The sequence below is a fragment of the Meles meles genome, chromosome 14 (genome assembly GCF_922984935.1).
Source record: "Meles meles chromosome 14, mMelMel3.1 paternal haplotype, whole genome shotgun sequence".
Classification (NCBI taxonomy): domain Eukaryota; kingdom Metazoa; phylum Chordata; class Mammalia; order Carnivora; family Mustelidae; genus Meles; species Meles meles.
This window is the reverse complement of record NC_060079.1, coordinates 9984525-10000000: the sequence shown is the minus strand read 5'-3', so window position 1 is coordinate 10000000 and position 15476 is coordinate 9984525. Positions and strand designations below refer to the sequence as shown.

Genomic DNA, 15476 nt, shown 5'->3' with positions numbered 1-15476 from the left:
AGCTCAAAATTTGTTTTAATTTGGTCTTCTTTTTGAAATTCAGTTTTTAATTTGATTGCTGATCTCACTGAGGTAATCGTATTACCTTAAAAAAGTGTTTATCTCTTGAAGAACATGTATTATCATATATGGTTTTCTCAGCTGGTTACAATTATAGAAAAAAGGATTATCTGACTTTTTTTTTAAACTATCAATCATGACCCTGTTGTTTTTGCTTTTTTAAAGGGATAGCTAAACATAATAAAAATTTAGTCATCTCGATAACTTTACTAGGTCCTGTGATCTGGCAAATACAGTACAACCATGGAAGAATATTTAGTTCATTTTCAATTTTGCTAAACAGCTTGGTTGTTAGGGAATATTGTAGTACAAATTACACGGAATTAATAATTGTTTAACAAATCTTCTTGCTAGTCAGAAATGTCTTGGTGGGGGTGCCTGGGTGGCTCATTGGTTGGGCATCTGCCTTCAGCTCAGCTCATGGTCTCAGGGTCCTGGGGTCAGGACCTGCATCTGGCTCCCTGCTTAGCAGGGAGCCTGCCTGTGCCTCTGCTCTGCCTACTTGTGCTCTCTATTTCTCTGTCAAATAAATAATTAAAATCTTTAAAAAAAAAAAAAAAAAAAAAAGGAATGTCTTGGTGCATTTTATGGTGTTCTGCAATTCTCCAGATTGTACCTTTACCATATTCGTGTTTGTAGTGGGCACTCTTAGAATAGCTTTCATTTTGAGAAGTGTTAAGTGCATCCATTCTATTCCAAGAAGGGGAAAGGGAAAGGTGGTCTTTTCCTGTTCAATTAGAATATAATATTAGGGCACCTGGGTGACTCAGTCGGTCTGTTGAGCCTCTGCCTTTAGCTCAGATCATGATCGCAGGGTCCTGGGACTGAGCCCTGCATTGGGCTCCTTACTCAGTAGGGAGTCTGCTCTTCCCTCTCCTAGAATATAATATTGATCTGGAGGGGCAAAAAAGGAAACTATTTTCAGTAATTTAAGTGTATCACCCTAGAGGCTTTAATTTTTTCCACTGTTAAACTGCCTTCCATTTGGCTATGAAACATAATGGGCAGAAGAGTAGAACTGCCAATATTAATCATTATAATAACTACCATTTGAGTGACTACTCTGGCTGTCACTTTGCTAGGAGCTTTAAGCTTTCATTCAGCTGTTAATTGTGACAGTAATCCCATGAGGTCACCACTTTGCATTTAAGGAACTGGAGTTCAGAAAGTTTCAGAGATAATATATACAATTCGGATAAGGGTAAGTGGTTACCTATGGTTGGAAATCATACTTACATGATCTAAAAGCCATTAGTCTTTATTAAGTTGTTTCTCTGAAAAGATAAAGTTCGGATAGAACCATAATTGTTTTTTCCTTCTTGGTGAAGAGCATTTCATAGATCATTTTTGTTTAAACCATATAGTTCACAAAAGAAGAGGTAGGTTTCCCATGTAAAAGGTCATAGTCCTATTCTAGGACTCATAATAAGATGATTTTTCAAAAGAAACTCAATAGGATTGTTTTGTTATGCAGTTGAATGATTTTACAGAAATCATGGTTTTAATTCTAAAACATGAGAGAAGCTGATTGCTGACTTATAAGTGAGATCATACAGTATTTGTTTTTGTCTGACTTAATTCACTTAGCATAATACCCTCACGGTCCATCCATGTTGCAAATGGCAAGATTTCATTTTTATGGCTGAATAGTATTCGTGTGTGTGTACACATTTTCTTTATCCATCATTCTTAAATGAATACTTAGATTATTTCCATACCTTGGCTATCATAAACAATACTGCAGTGAACATGGGTGCATGTATATTTTTGAGTTAGTATTTTTATTTTCTTCAGATAAATACCCAGAGGTAGAATTGCTGGATCATACAGTATTTCTATGTTTAATTTTTTGAGGAACCTCCATATTGTTTTCCGCCGTGGCGCACCAATTTACGTTGCCACCAACAGTGCACAGGGGTTCCCTTTTCTCCACATTCTTGCCAATACTTGTTATTTCTTATCTTTTTGATACTAGCCATTCCAGCAGGCATAAAGTAATATCTCTTTGTGTTTTTTATTTGCATTTCCCTGATGATTAGTGATGTTGAGCATCTTTTCATGTGTCTGTGGCCATCTATATGTCATCTTAGGAAAAATTTCTATTCAGATCTTCTGCCTATTTTTAAATTGGATCGTTTGGGGGGTTTTGCTATTGAGTTGTTAGGAGTTCTTTGTATAATTTTAGATATTAACTGCTTAATTATTAGTTTTAGATATTAACTGCTTATCAGATACATGATTTACAAATATTTTCTCCTACTCCATCAGTTACGTTTTCATTCTGTTGGTGGTTTCTTTTGCTGTACAGAAGCTTTTTAGTTTGATATAATTCCACTTTTTTTGCTTTTGTTGCCGTTACTTGGTGTCAGATCCAAAAAATCATCACCAAGGCAAATGTCAGGGAGCTTATCACCTATGTTTTCTTCTAAGAGTTGTAGAATTTCAGATCTTATGTTCCAGTCTTTAATTCATTTTGAGTTAATTTTTGTGTATGCTGTAAGGCAGAGGTTCATTTGCTTTCTTTCACATTTGGCTGTGTATAGTTTTTCCAACATTTATTGAAGAGACTGTCTTTTCCCCATTGTATATATACTTGGCTCCTTTGTTGTAAAGTAATTGATCATGTATGCGTGGGTTTTTTTCTGGGCGCCATATTTTGTTGCATTCATCTACCGGTCTCTTTTTATGCCAGTACCATACTGTTATGATTACTGTAGCCTTGTAATAGAGCTTAAAATCAGGAAGTATGATGCGTCCAGCTTTTTCCTTCATTCTCATGATTGCTCTGGCTATTCAGGATTTTTTTTGAGGTTACAAATTTTAGGAAAATTTTTTCTATTTCTGTGAAAAAATAGGCACTAGAATTTCAATAGGGATTACATCGAATCTGTATGTTGGTTTGAGTCGTATGGTTATTTTAACAATATTCTTCTAATCTAAATAAAGCGTTGAGTATTTTTTCATTTATTTGTGTGTTTCATCAATTTCTATAGTTTTACCTGGGCTTTCATTTTCTTGGTTGAATTTATTCCTAGATATTTTATTTTTTCTGATACTGTTATAAATGGGATTGTTTTCTTAATGTCTCCTTGATAGTTCATTATTAATATATACAGATTTTTGTATATGATTTTATATCTTGTCACTTTACTGATTTTGCTTATTCTAACAGTTTTCTGGTGGAGTCTTTAAGGTTCTATATATAAAATACCATGTCATCTGCACTTAGTGATAGTTTTACTTCTTCACTTCCAATTCACTTCCAATTTCACTTCAATTCCAATTTCCAATTGCCTTTTTTTCCTTCCCTAAGTGCTCTCGCCAGGACTTCAATACTATGTTGGTTAAAAGTGTCAAGAATGGGCATCTTTGTTTTCCTGATTTTAGAGGAAAAAGCTTTCAGCTTTTCATTGTTGAGTGTGATGTTAGCTGTGGACTTGTCATGTCTGGCCTTTATTACGTGGAGGGTACATTCTTTCTGTATTGCCTTTGTTGAGAGTTTTTATCATAAATGGATATTGAACTTTGTCACATGAGATTTCTGTATCTGTTGAGATGATCAGGTGATTTTTACCCTTCATTTTGTTTATATGGTTTATCACATCGCTTGGTTTGTGCAGTTGAACCATCCTGACATACCTGAAATGAACCCCATGTGATCATGATCTATAATTTTTTTAACATGTTATTTAATTTGGTTTGCTAATGTTTTGCTGAGGATTTTTGCATCCATGTTTATTGGGGATGTTGTTCTCTAATTTTTTCTTGTGGTGTCCTTGTCTGGTTTTGGTATCAGGGTAATACCAGCCTCATAAAATGAGTTTGGAAGTGTTCCATCCTCTTCTATTTTTTGGAAGAGTTGAGGAGATTGGTATTAATTTTCTTCAAATGTTCAGTAGGATTTGCCAGTGATACCATCTTGTCCTGGACTTTTGTTTTTTGGGGGGAGATAGTAATTGCTTCTTCGCAGAGATTGGCACCTAAAAAGTACAGTTACCTTGATTTTGGTAATGAGCTATCAGTAAAAGGACTCTGATTTTATTTTATCAAATCTTTTTTGTAATGATGGTTACTTAGTGAGATGTTTACCTGCATGGTTTGTGTATTTATTTTGTATGATGTTTTTGGACAAGGAATTGTACCCCCCCCCCACCTCCACAGTTTAGGTGCAAGCATAAGAAAATGGGTTACTACAAAGAAGAGTAACATCGTCATAGCTTAAATGTTCTTCTTAGTGATTCTTGAAGTGTTACGTTTTCTTTTTCTTTTTTAAAAAAGTTTTATTTGTGGAATAACAGTTTTTTACTTTTATATTACTAAAATACTTAAATGGTAGAACACTAGATGATAGATATTTAGAAAATCTGGAAGACAGGCAAGCAAGAGTAAGAAAAATATGTATTCCCTTCTACCAAGTATATACCTGTTTGTTCTTGTCCCCATTAATAATTGTTGGACAGTTTTCCTAATCTGTAGTGAAACTTATGGTGGATTCATGATCATTTTTCATAGTCTCCAAGGACATCCCCTAATTCCTCCTTACCCACTTGTTTCTTATTCTTTACCCACTGTTTCCTTGAAATTGCTTCAGCCTATATAGTAAAGGTTTCATTTAAAGTTAGAGAGATACTTTCCTGCATTTTCAGCACTGTCATACCCATACCTTTTGTAGTCATATGGGTGACAGCTGTTGAAATGAAGAGCAGACAGACCAAAGTTGAGGAAACAACTCGTTTTGCAGAACACATCCAGTTTCGGGTGGCTCTATAGAGTAGTCATTAGCTGAATAGCATTTGCAGGGTGCAGTTGACTCAGCCCATGTACGACTCCCCTGGCCCTGCTTGCTCTCCTTGCTGGTACCACAGCACAGCATGCCAAAAATAGTTAATTGTGTGCTGTGGGGTTTTTTTCCCTTTTATATAAATATGTATGTTTTTAGTAAGGAAAACATTTTAGAAAACATAAGAGAAACCTGTGCTTTGCAGAGTGGTATTTATAAGATATATGTGTATTAAAATTACAGTTGGACATCTAGTTTCTGGTGGAAGGATACTTCCTTTTCTTTCACTGAACGAAAGCTTATTTATCACTGTATGGTGTAGTGACATTGGGCTACTTCGGAAGCATTTCTTAAAACTTTGTGCCCCGCTGCTGGCATTTGTGTAGGAGGAAAGTAAAAAACAGCTGTAGGCCCTGGCTGCTGCTAGGCATATATGTGCAGGTACAAGTGCGTGAAAAGAGAGACTGGCCATTTCTGAAGCTGGTTGCCTGTTCAAGCACTGCTGGTGGATCCCACAAGCTGCTCTTGTTAGTGTTTGTCATCGGCGGATGGCAGTTTACTGACTGGGATAATCACAGGCTGAGTTCTCTAATGGCATCACTTACGTAGGCATACCTGATGGGAAATGATCCTAATATATCCAAGTAATGATTTACTCTTGCTTCTAGGATAGCCATGCAGCTTTTACAAGCTAATTCAGAATATGCAATTGTACCAAGGTGTGTTTTTGTTCGTATTTTAAAGGGTGGCATCAGATGCTGTTCTTGTCCCCCTAGAACTGAATTGAAAGATGTTAACTACAATTCGAAAATGGAATTATGTTGGGAAAGGTAAAGACATTCTTTTAGTAATAGAAGATAGGAGTTAGGTTTTAAAGGGAGACTTCCACAGTATTCTGTTTAACAAACGTGTTTCAATTCATATTATTAATCCTGAATTATGGATTGTTAGGTGAGCCATGAGTTGTTGAAATTATTAAGTAATAAGAGATGAACAGAAGGAAAAGTTAGTATTTTGATGTCAGTTTCCTAAGTAAAAGTGCTAATATATGACGGCATAATTGTTTCCTAAGGCAACTAAATGGAAGTATATTTTCTAGTGAGTATATTTACCCAAAGAATTAAACACTAATTTGAAAAGATATGTAAACCCCTTTGTTTATTACAGCATTATTTACAATGGCCAAATTATGAAAGCAGCTCAAATGTCCATTGATAGATGAATGGATAAAGAAGATGTGGTATATATGTGTGTGTGTACACAAACACACAGAAATATTACTCAACCAAGAAAAAGAACAAAATCTTGTAAAATGAAGCAACATGGATGGATCTAGAGGGTATAATGCTAAGTGGAATAGGTCTATCAGAGAAAGACAGATACATGATTTCGTCCATGTGGAATTTAAGAAACAAAACAGAAGAAAAGACAAACTAAAAAACTCTTAAATATGGAGAACAAACTCAGTTACTAAAGGGGAGGTGGGTAGAGGAATGGGTGAAATCGGTGAAGGGAATTAAGAGTACCCTATCACAATGAGCATCAAGTAATGAATGTATCGAATTGTTGAACCATTGTATTGTATACCTAAAGGTAATTTAACACTGTTAACTACTAGAATTAAATAATTAAATTAATTTTAATTAATTAAAATAAAATACATTAAAATTAATATTTATAAAAAGTATACTTTCAATCGTGTGACTTCTAGAAAGTGGGAAAAGGTTTATATAAAAATTCTATAATATTGTGGTTTTTCTTAATATTGTCCTTTATTTTATGTACCTCTCAGTTATTCTTGTGCTATAATAATCTCATAAATCATTGCAACTCAGAAGTGTTAACTAATCACCTACAACACAGTGGCTAACACTAAAAAGGCTGACAATATCAAATGTTGGCAAGGATATGGAGCAACCACTCATATATTCTTGGTGGGAGCTTAAAATGGTACGACCACTTTGAGAAAGATCTGGCAGTGTGTGTGTATGTGTGTGTGTGTATGTATGTGTGTGTGTGTGTATGTGTTTTATTTTTTTAAAAAATCTTTTATTTATTTCTTTCTTTATTTGAGACAGTGAGTGTGAGTGGGAGAGAGAGGGAGAGAGAATCTGAAGCAGACTGTATGCTGAGCACAGAGATTGACATCGGGTCAATCCAGGAGATCATGACCTGAACTAAAACCAAGAGTCAGACGCTTAACCGCTGAGCCACCCAGGCACCCCACAGTGTGTTTAAATAAAACCAAGCATATATGTATCTTGAGTCCCAAGCCTTCCACTCTCAAGTATTTACCCAACATATGCTCATAGAAAGATTTGTTTTCAAGACATATTCAATATTTCAAGAATATTCATAGAAGCTTTTATTCATAATCACCGAAAGTTGGACACAGCCCAGTTGTCCACCAATAAGCAGCATGATAAAGTGGGGGTACTGCTGAGAGATGAAAAGAACAGACTGCTAATATATACCCCAACTTGGATGCTGAGTAAAAGAAGCCTTACACGAGAGTGTGTACTCCATGTTCCCATATATATGATATTCTAGAATAAGCAAAACTAATCTGTTATGGTAAAAAAAAAATCAGGGTTGTGGTTAGGAAGGGACATGAGGGAACTTCCTTTCTGGGGTGATGATTATGTCCCTCATCTTAATAGAGGTTTGTGTTACATAGATGTATGCATTGGTTAGAAACTCAATGAATACACACTTTAAACAATGCACAAATATTAATTTTACCTCAAAAGTAAAAATACAAACAAATATCAAACTTCAGTTAATGATATGCATGCCATAATATTTAGAAAGAGGTGTACTGACTCTGCATTATACTCTGAGGTACCTAAAAAGCTATGGTGGAGGGAAGGATGGGTAGATATGGGATAAAGCAAATACATCCTATGTTAATGGTGTATTTGTAGGATAGAGACATTCACTGTAAAAAATGTTAAATTTAGAAAATTTTCATAATAAATTGTTGGAAAAATATTAATTGATAATGGAACTTTTTATGGCCTGTTTTTTCATGCATGATTTCTTATATAAACCTTATTTTGTTTCTCTTTGCTTCAGTGATACTTATCTATATTTTTAATTATACTAAATCATAGCCTTATTTGAGGAGTCAGGGTACAGAGAGGTAATTCTAGCTCATTAATGCAGTTGTCTTTCTTTGGGATTATTGGCACAGTTTTCCTTTTTTTTTTTTAAACAAAAAGTAGGGAGTGCCTGGGTGATTCACTTAGTTAAGATTCTGACTCTTGGTTTCGGGCTGGTCATGATCTTGGGGTTGTGGGATTGAGACCCACTTTGGGCTCCCTGCAGGGCATGAAACCTCCTCTGGATTCTCTTTCTCCCTCTGCCCACCCACCACCTCTGCCACAAAAAAAAGAAAAAAGTGGGGCTAAGTGGCAATGTCTTTAGATAGATTATTATAGATTGTGTGGTTTCTCTGGGAGTGTATTGCATGTTGCTTATATAATGCCTTTTTGGTTTTTTTCTTTAATTGACGGGGTAGAGGGAAGGTAAAAAGTGGTAAAGAGTGGTAAAAAGTTTCCCAAGTTCAGGTTCATACAGCCTGTGTGTCCAGAGGAAGCAAGAGAGAGAGAGAGTACTGAGTCCAGTCACCTGACTTTTTTTTTTTTTAAGCCAATTTCAGTCAGATTTTCTGTCAGTTGCAGCTGGAAGAATCCTACAGAGATGACCATTCAGTTTGTATCTATAAGCAGAGTTGCTTAGGTGTTCTTTATGTAGTAAATGATCCTGCCATTAGGCTTCTATGTCTCTATGCATATTTTGCTTGTGTAATGGTTGTCTGCTGGTTAGATTGGAAGTTCTTTGAGGGAAAAGACTGTCTTACTCCTGTTAAATAAACTTTTCGTTCTCATATGGATATGTAAACCTAGCCTAAATTGTTTCTCTCCTTTATATATCCTGGGTAGTTTATCAGTAATTTTGAATTAATTATTTATTTTTTAAAATTATTGATTTTTTTAAAAGATTTTATTTATTTATTTGACAGATCACAAGTAGGCAGAGAGGCAGAGAGAGAGAGAGGAGGAAGCAGGCTCCCTGCTGAGCAGAGAGCCCTATGTGGGGCCCGATCCCAGGACCCTGGGATCATGACCTGAGCCGAAGGCAGAGGCTTTAACCCACTGAGCCACCCAGGCTCCCCTAAGATTATTGATCTTATCCTGTGTGCTAGTTGGTGTGTTTGGTGCTAAGGCTGTAATGCTGAACAGAACACGAGCCCAGCACTCACAGAGCTTCCATTCTGTGGGGGAGACATATAAAGTGATCATACAGATAAATAATTACTGTGATAAGTACTAAGAGGGAAACAAGGGTGTTACAAGACCAGGTAATAGGGGTCTATCCTAGTCTTGGGTGCCACATGAAGCATTTTTTGTTTGTTTGTTTTAGACATCACATTTTCAAAAACAAGGAGTTATCTAGGAGAGGATAGTGGGAAAGAGTATTACATACTACAGGCAGATGGAACATTTGCAAATTCCTTGAGTCAAAACAGGGCATGACACTTTAAAGGAACAAATAGAGAATCTGTGGAATAGAGAAGTGAAATCCATGAGGACTGTGGTAAGAAATAAAAGCTGGAGAGTGAAGTCCAGAGCGGAATTATGCAGAGTATAGTTGGTAGGCCTTTATACTGGGTTAGGTGTGGGAGGTAAGGGAGAGGGCAGTATCAAAGGTTCCTTTGCGTTTCTGGCTTAAGTGCCTATACGGTGAGCCCATTCTCCAGTGGAGGACCAGATTTTGGTGGAATGATCGTGGGTTTGATTTGGGGTCTGTTACGGTGTCTTTGAAACAACCAGGTACGTATTTTGTTATCATGCTATGAAGGATGTCACCTCCCCCAGATACTTCTTTTGTGGCTCTTTATCTTATAGGTATAATACATTGTGGGCGTCTCTTCAGTCCTTACCTGCCTGATAACATTCTCGCCGATCCTGCTAGCATCTTAATTCAAGTTTTCTTTTTTCTCTCGGACTACTCTCAAGGTTTTTTTTAACTGGACTCCCTCCATTCTTTCAGACTTCCCCTTAATTCTTGTTTCACAATATATCCAGAATAAGTTTTTGAAATTACAGATCTCATCTCATCATTGTCCTTCTTAGATCCCTTCAATACCTTCTTTTTGTTTATAGAACAAACATCCAAATCCTTAACATTGTCCCTGGCACCTTGTGACTTACTCTCACCCCTGCAGATTTCCCAGGTTTTTCCTCACGCTCTCTAAGGACTTTTCAGTTGACCTTCCTCAAATATCAGCTAAAACATCACATTCTCAGGGAAGCCTTCCTTTGAACTTCCTTGTTGGGCTCCTCTAAAGATAGATCTTGTATTTTTATTGTTTTATATATATTTGTGTCGCTGGCTAATTAAGACCTTTTTACTAGATTAAGATCTGTGAGGGCAAGGACTGTCTGTTTAGCTCTCCACAGTAACTCTCTCCCCACCACAGTGCCTGGCACGCAGCCTATGACTAGCAAATGTTTGTTGAATGAATCATGAACTTTCTAGTGCTTAATTTATGTACCTGTTATGTGCCATGTTAGTTAACTGATAGGGAAAAACAACGTAATGTGTTTTGCTTTTTAAAATACATTATGTTTTACTGTTAGGTTTTCTTAACTTGGACTGTTCCCATGGAAACAGCAACCAAGGTTGTTGGGGTTACTATAATACTCTGTAGGTGATATTTGCTGCTGCCATTGTTAACCAAGTCACAGAAATTTAAATTTTTAGATGGAGGTGTCTTGGGTTTGAGAACCAAAGTATTAAAATTTAATTTGAGGGAGAGTTGTTAAATATTCACTTTTCCAGCACTCTTTTGAAGGTCTTCCTTTCCATTAAAATAGTTGGCTGCAGAGCTCTAGGAGTTGGGAAAGCATGAATGCTGTTCTGTTTCTGCTATAGATAACTTTGTTTTTTTGTTTTCATTCTACTATCACTTACTGATTTTCTTTCTTAATGACTGCTTTGTTAATAAGTAATACTAATAACCTTTACATAGTTAGAACATAATTATATTGTCTGTAACATAAGTGAACCTCTCTTACTAGGCATTGTAAGTTAGGATTGTTGGGGTGCTTGGGTGGCTCAGTCAATTAAATGTCCGCCTTGGACTCAGGGCCTGATTCCAGGATCCTGGAATTAGGACCTGAGCTGGGCTCCTGCTCAGCAGGAAGTCTGTTTCTCCCTCTCACTCTGCCCCTCTGCCCACTTGTGCACGCTCTCTCTCTCAAATAAATAAAATCTTTGAAAAAAAATTAAATAACATGAAGTTTCCTTTAATACCTTAAAGGCCCAGAAGAAAGTTGTAAGCATAGTTAAAACATTTCTTTATATACCCTTTCATATATGAAGGTTGCAGTCAGAACTTTGTAAAAATTTTATGCCCCATGGCAAATATGAGTAAATGTTTTCCCAGAAACTTTTAGAGATTGAGGAACATATCAAAAATTGAGATGCTGCACAGTTTTATGTTGATTTTGATATTGAATGCAGAAGCAAAAAGTTATTTGGATTTTGTGAATTAAAAAGGAATGTTGATTTTGAAGGCCCCATAGTAAATATAAAAATGAAAATGCAAAATTGTGGGAAATTCCCTTGAAACTAAAAATACGAGGCCTTCCTAGTATTTTGGCCCTTATATACAAATGGCAATATCTATTTTCTTCTGGAAGTTAGCCTCTACAATGCTAACTAACAACAGAAAATAAATAATTTCCCTCCAGGTCTATCATCCATTTATTTATATGAGCATATATGAGTTTGTGCATATTTTGGCTTGTTCAACCTCTGCATATTTACTTTAAGTGTATGTACTTAAAAAATTATGGGTCTGGAATCAGATTGCCTGATTTGAATCACATTCAATCAGTTACTAGCTTTGGCATCTTGGGCAAGTTACTTAATGTTTCTTACTTTCAGCTTCCTCGTCTGAAAAATGAGGTGCTGCTGCTAACCATATCAAACTCATGAGGATTAAATCTGTTAATTCCCCATCTCAGTTAATAACATGCCTGACATATAGTAAGCCCTCAGTAAATATCGGCTATTATAACTATCTCCTCAGTCATTCCTTTTATATGTTAAAATTGCTCTGGAGTTAAACCCTGTTTAATTTACACTCTTTGTCTCTTCATGGCATCAGTCATGTGGCCGTAGTCTAACAACAGAAATCCTAATATTTTGTCCTCTCCTCATGGTCTTGTTGTTTTCACTTGTTCTCTTTTTTGTTGCCTGCATCTCACATCTTTTTCTGGCTACACTATGTTTTTCCTTAGCTTACTGGGCATCGGTATTTCAAACAGGGTGGGCCATAGGTGTTGACCATAGCTGTGTTTTACTTTTAAACGGTGATGGTGACGAGACTTCCTTCCTCCAAACTACCCACCCACCCTACCCCGTGCTGTGCTGGAATGATTGAGCTGGAAGAAGCTTTGCTGGTTGTTTAGCCCAGTGCCTTTGTTCTTCAAAGCAGAAGGTTAGAGCCTGAGACTACAGCTCTTCCAGATGATGGACATTTTTTTGTAAATCTTACAAGATATTTTATTTCTCCACAGAGAATAAATCCCAGAGTAAAATAATAAATGGGTTACTAAATTTGGGCTTTAGAAAATATCGGGAAATTCTTATATTTATGATTGAGAAGCTAATCTTGAATTATAGGACATGTAGTTGTATTTTGTTGGGAAATGTGAGGAAAATTCACGTGTAGCTCTTTTTTCTTCCATATATCTGTTCTGGTTTTGATATGCTGACCCCTTGCCCTCTTGTTTCTCTCTTTTTATTATTTGAACATCCTACAGTGTTGCTCAAATCTACCCCTCATTTGATTATTCCTACTCATTACATTAGTTCAAGTTCTCATTACCATTTATTTTTACCATTGCAGGAACTTCCTGTTTTGCCTTCCTGGATTATTGCCATACCTCCTACCCTGTACCAAATCTGCTGCCATAGATAATCCTATCCCTCCTCATGCAGACCTATTCATATCATTTTCCTCTAGCTATAATCTATCTAACAATAGAGAGTTGTAATATTGATAATGGAAAAAACAGGAAGGCTGATGGAAGCCTGATCATTTTTGAGGGGAAAAAAATGCATATTTTGTTAGGGGAGGAAGGTCTGAATCCCTCTGTTAGAGACTCTCATGCCAGCAGGTTAAACTCTACAAAGAGGCGTCTATCCATGCCTTATAATACTGGGAGTATGGGAAAATCTTGTTAAGTCTGGTCCACTCAGATATCTTTCTTTGGCAATATCTTAAATTAATCAAAGATTTGTTCCTTTACTATTTCATTTTGTCTTCTGTTATATACAAATGTCCTTAGAACAAGGTAGTATATTAATTTTCATAAATCTTATACAAACCAGTTTATCGAGATTATTTCCTTAGATTTTGTTTAAAAAAGAAAAGGCAGGTAAGGGTAGAGAATGTAATATTGAAATATGAGAAAGGAAAGGACATAGATGAGGAGAGAAAAGATTAAGAAAATAAAATTTGTGACCTAGCATTGATCTAAGGGCTGGCCCCACCTCTAACTTTAACATCCTTTCAGTGCGCCCATTCCTTTCCCTATCTTTTCTGTTAGAATTTGTTTCTAGAAATAAAGTTCATCTAGTTAAATAATGAATCTGTAAATTCTGTGAACTGGATACTTCAGTATTCATGTAGATTAAAAGTGATCCTCACAATTTATAAGTACAAATAATTATATAAGTCATATTTAATTGAAAATATTTTTGATACTTTTATTTATTTTTAATATAAATAAAATAATTATAAATAATTATTATAAAATAAGATTTTATTTATTTATTTGACAGACAGAGATCACAAGTAGGCAGAGAGGCAGGCAGAGAGAGAGAGGGGGAAGCAGGCTCCCTGCTGAGCAGAGAGCCGATGTGGGGCTTGATCCCAGGACTCTGGGATCATGACCTGAGCTGAAGGCAGAGGCTTTAACCCACTGAGCCACCCAGGTGCCCTGAAAATATTTATTTTTGCGTAATGGGTTTCTGGCCTGCTTTATGATTGTTCTCTAAGCCAAAGGATCCTTTTATGGGCATTTACCCTACATCTCTATCTGCTTTTTACATTCCAGTGAAATAAAATGAAGAGAATGTACATTGAAAACATTTTATCTGCCAAGAGCCACAAATTAAAAAGAATTTTTCTTTTTCTACTTCCAGTTTTGATCAAATTTGTTCTTTTAAAAACTATTGTTGTAAAAAATATATATATATATACAGGTTGAAAATGGTGATGCAAATGTATTCAATTAATAGAATTGTGGATTAGATACTCAGTTTTATTTGCCTGGTTCCCAGCCTAGCACATACTGGGCACTCAGTAAATATTTATGGGGTACAATTTAATACATTAAAGATGCATGTAATTAATGTAATTAAAATTACATTAAAGGCTACAGTATAATATCTGTGGCCATGAAATTCTAAATCCATTCAGAAGCAATATCCTGACATAATATTTTGAAAAGATGAATAAATTTCTCAAAAGCCATTAATTTCCATGTTTTCTGTATGTTGGTAGAATTATTTAACTCAATAAAATAGGCAACCGCCATTTTAACACCTCTACGTTTGAAAATCTGGCTCTCGTGCTTAACTGAAGCTCTCAGTTTTAAATATGTGTGTATTTTATTATTAAGAGTAGTTACATAGTCAAAATTACAGGTATCCCCGCTTTTCAAAAATTTGTGTTCTGCCTCTCTGCTTTTTCAAAGGACCTACCTGTTTTCACTAATTGAAAGAACTCCAAAGAGGATTTTTGCTTTTACAAAGGAAGAAAAAAAAACCCAAAAGCAAAAATAGCAGCCAGCATTTATTGTGTTTTGAGCAGAGGCCATGCACATCGGATGGGACAGAGTGGCCAGAGCGGCCCCACAGCCTTTCCTGGGGAGCTGAGCTCCACATCTTGCCATCAAACCACCAAAGCTTTGAACTGTGTCTGTGAGCATCTGTGCTTTGTCTCCATTTATTTTGTGCATCTTTTGGCAAGTTGTGTTCTAAGGTATCAGAAAAGCTTAAGAGAGGTTATTTTTTGGGTCTGGGAATGCTCAGGAATCCTTCCATATAAATTAATAGTGATTGCTTCTTTGCTTTATGCCATTTCAACTTACAAAAGATTTCATTGGAATGCTCTGCTCTCAGATAGTGGGGGAAACCTGTATTTGAAGAGGATTTGTGGGGAGGGAGCAAATTATGGGTCATTGGATTTCTGGTGGTAAGCAGATTTGGATGGGCACTAAATGAACTAGAATGGTCCAAGAATAGTCGTAGTAGGTGGTTGCAGTTATACCTGAGATATAAAGAAGCTGAAAAATTAGAGTACAGGATTATACTCCTGTAAGATTATAGGATTATAGGCAGAGAATAACTGGGCTCACTTGTTTTGAGTTGATCAAAGACTGTTAGATTATTAATCTCTTCATTGGGATGGACAGGGTCAAAATAGGACCCCTTGGTCCTTGGGACTTCTTCACAGGTAGAATTCTACAGGCTAATAAGACCTTTTTGTGCAAAAGATTAGATACAATGGCATAAACTCTTTTTGTACTCTTACGAGTGTTAACCTTAAAAA

General features: G+C 36.0%; 1 protein-coding gene across 5 annotated transcripts in view; it reads left to right on the top strand.

The window, feature by feature from the left end:
* LNX2 (ligand of numb-protein X 2) overlaps positions 1 to 15476 on the top strand; it is an 81735-nt gene that overhangs the window by 13650 nt on the left and 52609 nt on the right. The window lies entirely within an intron of this gene.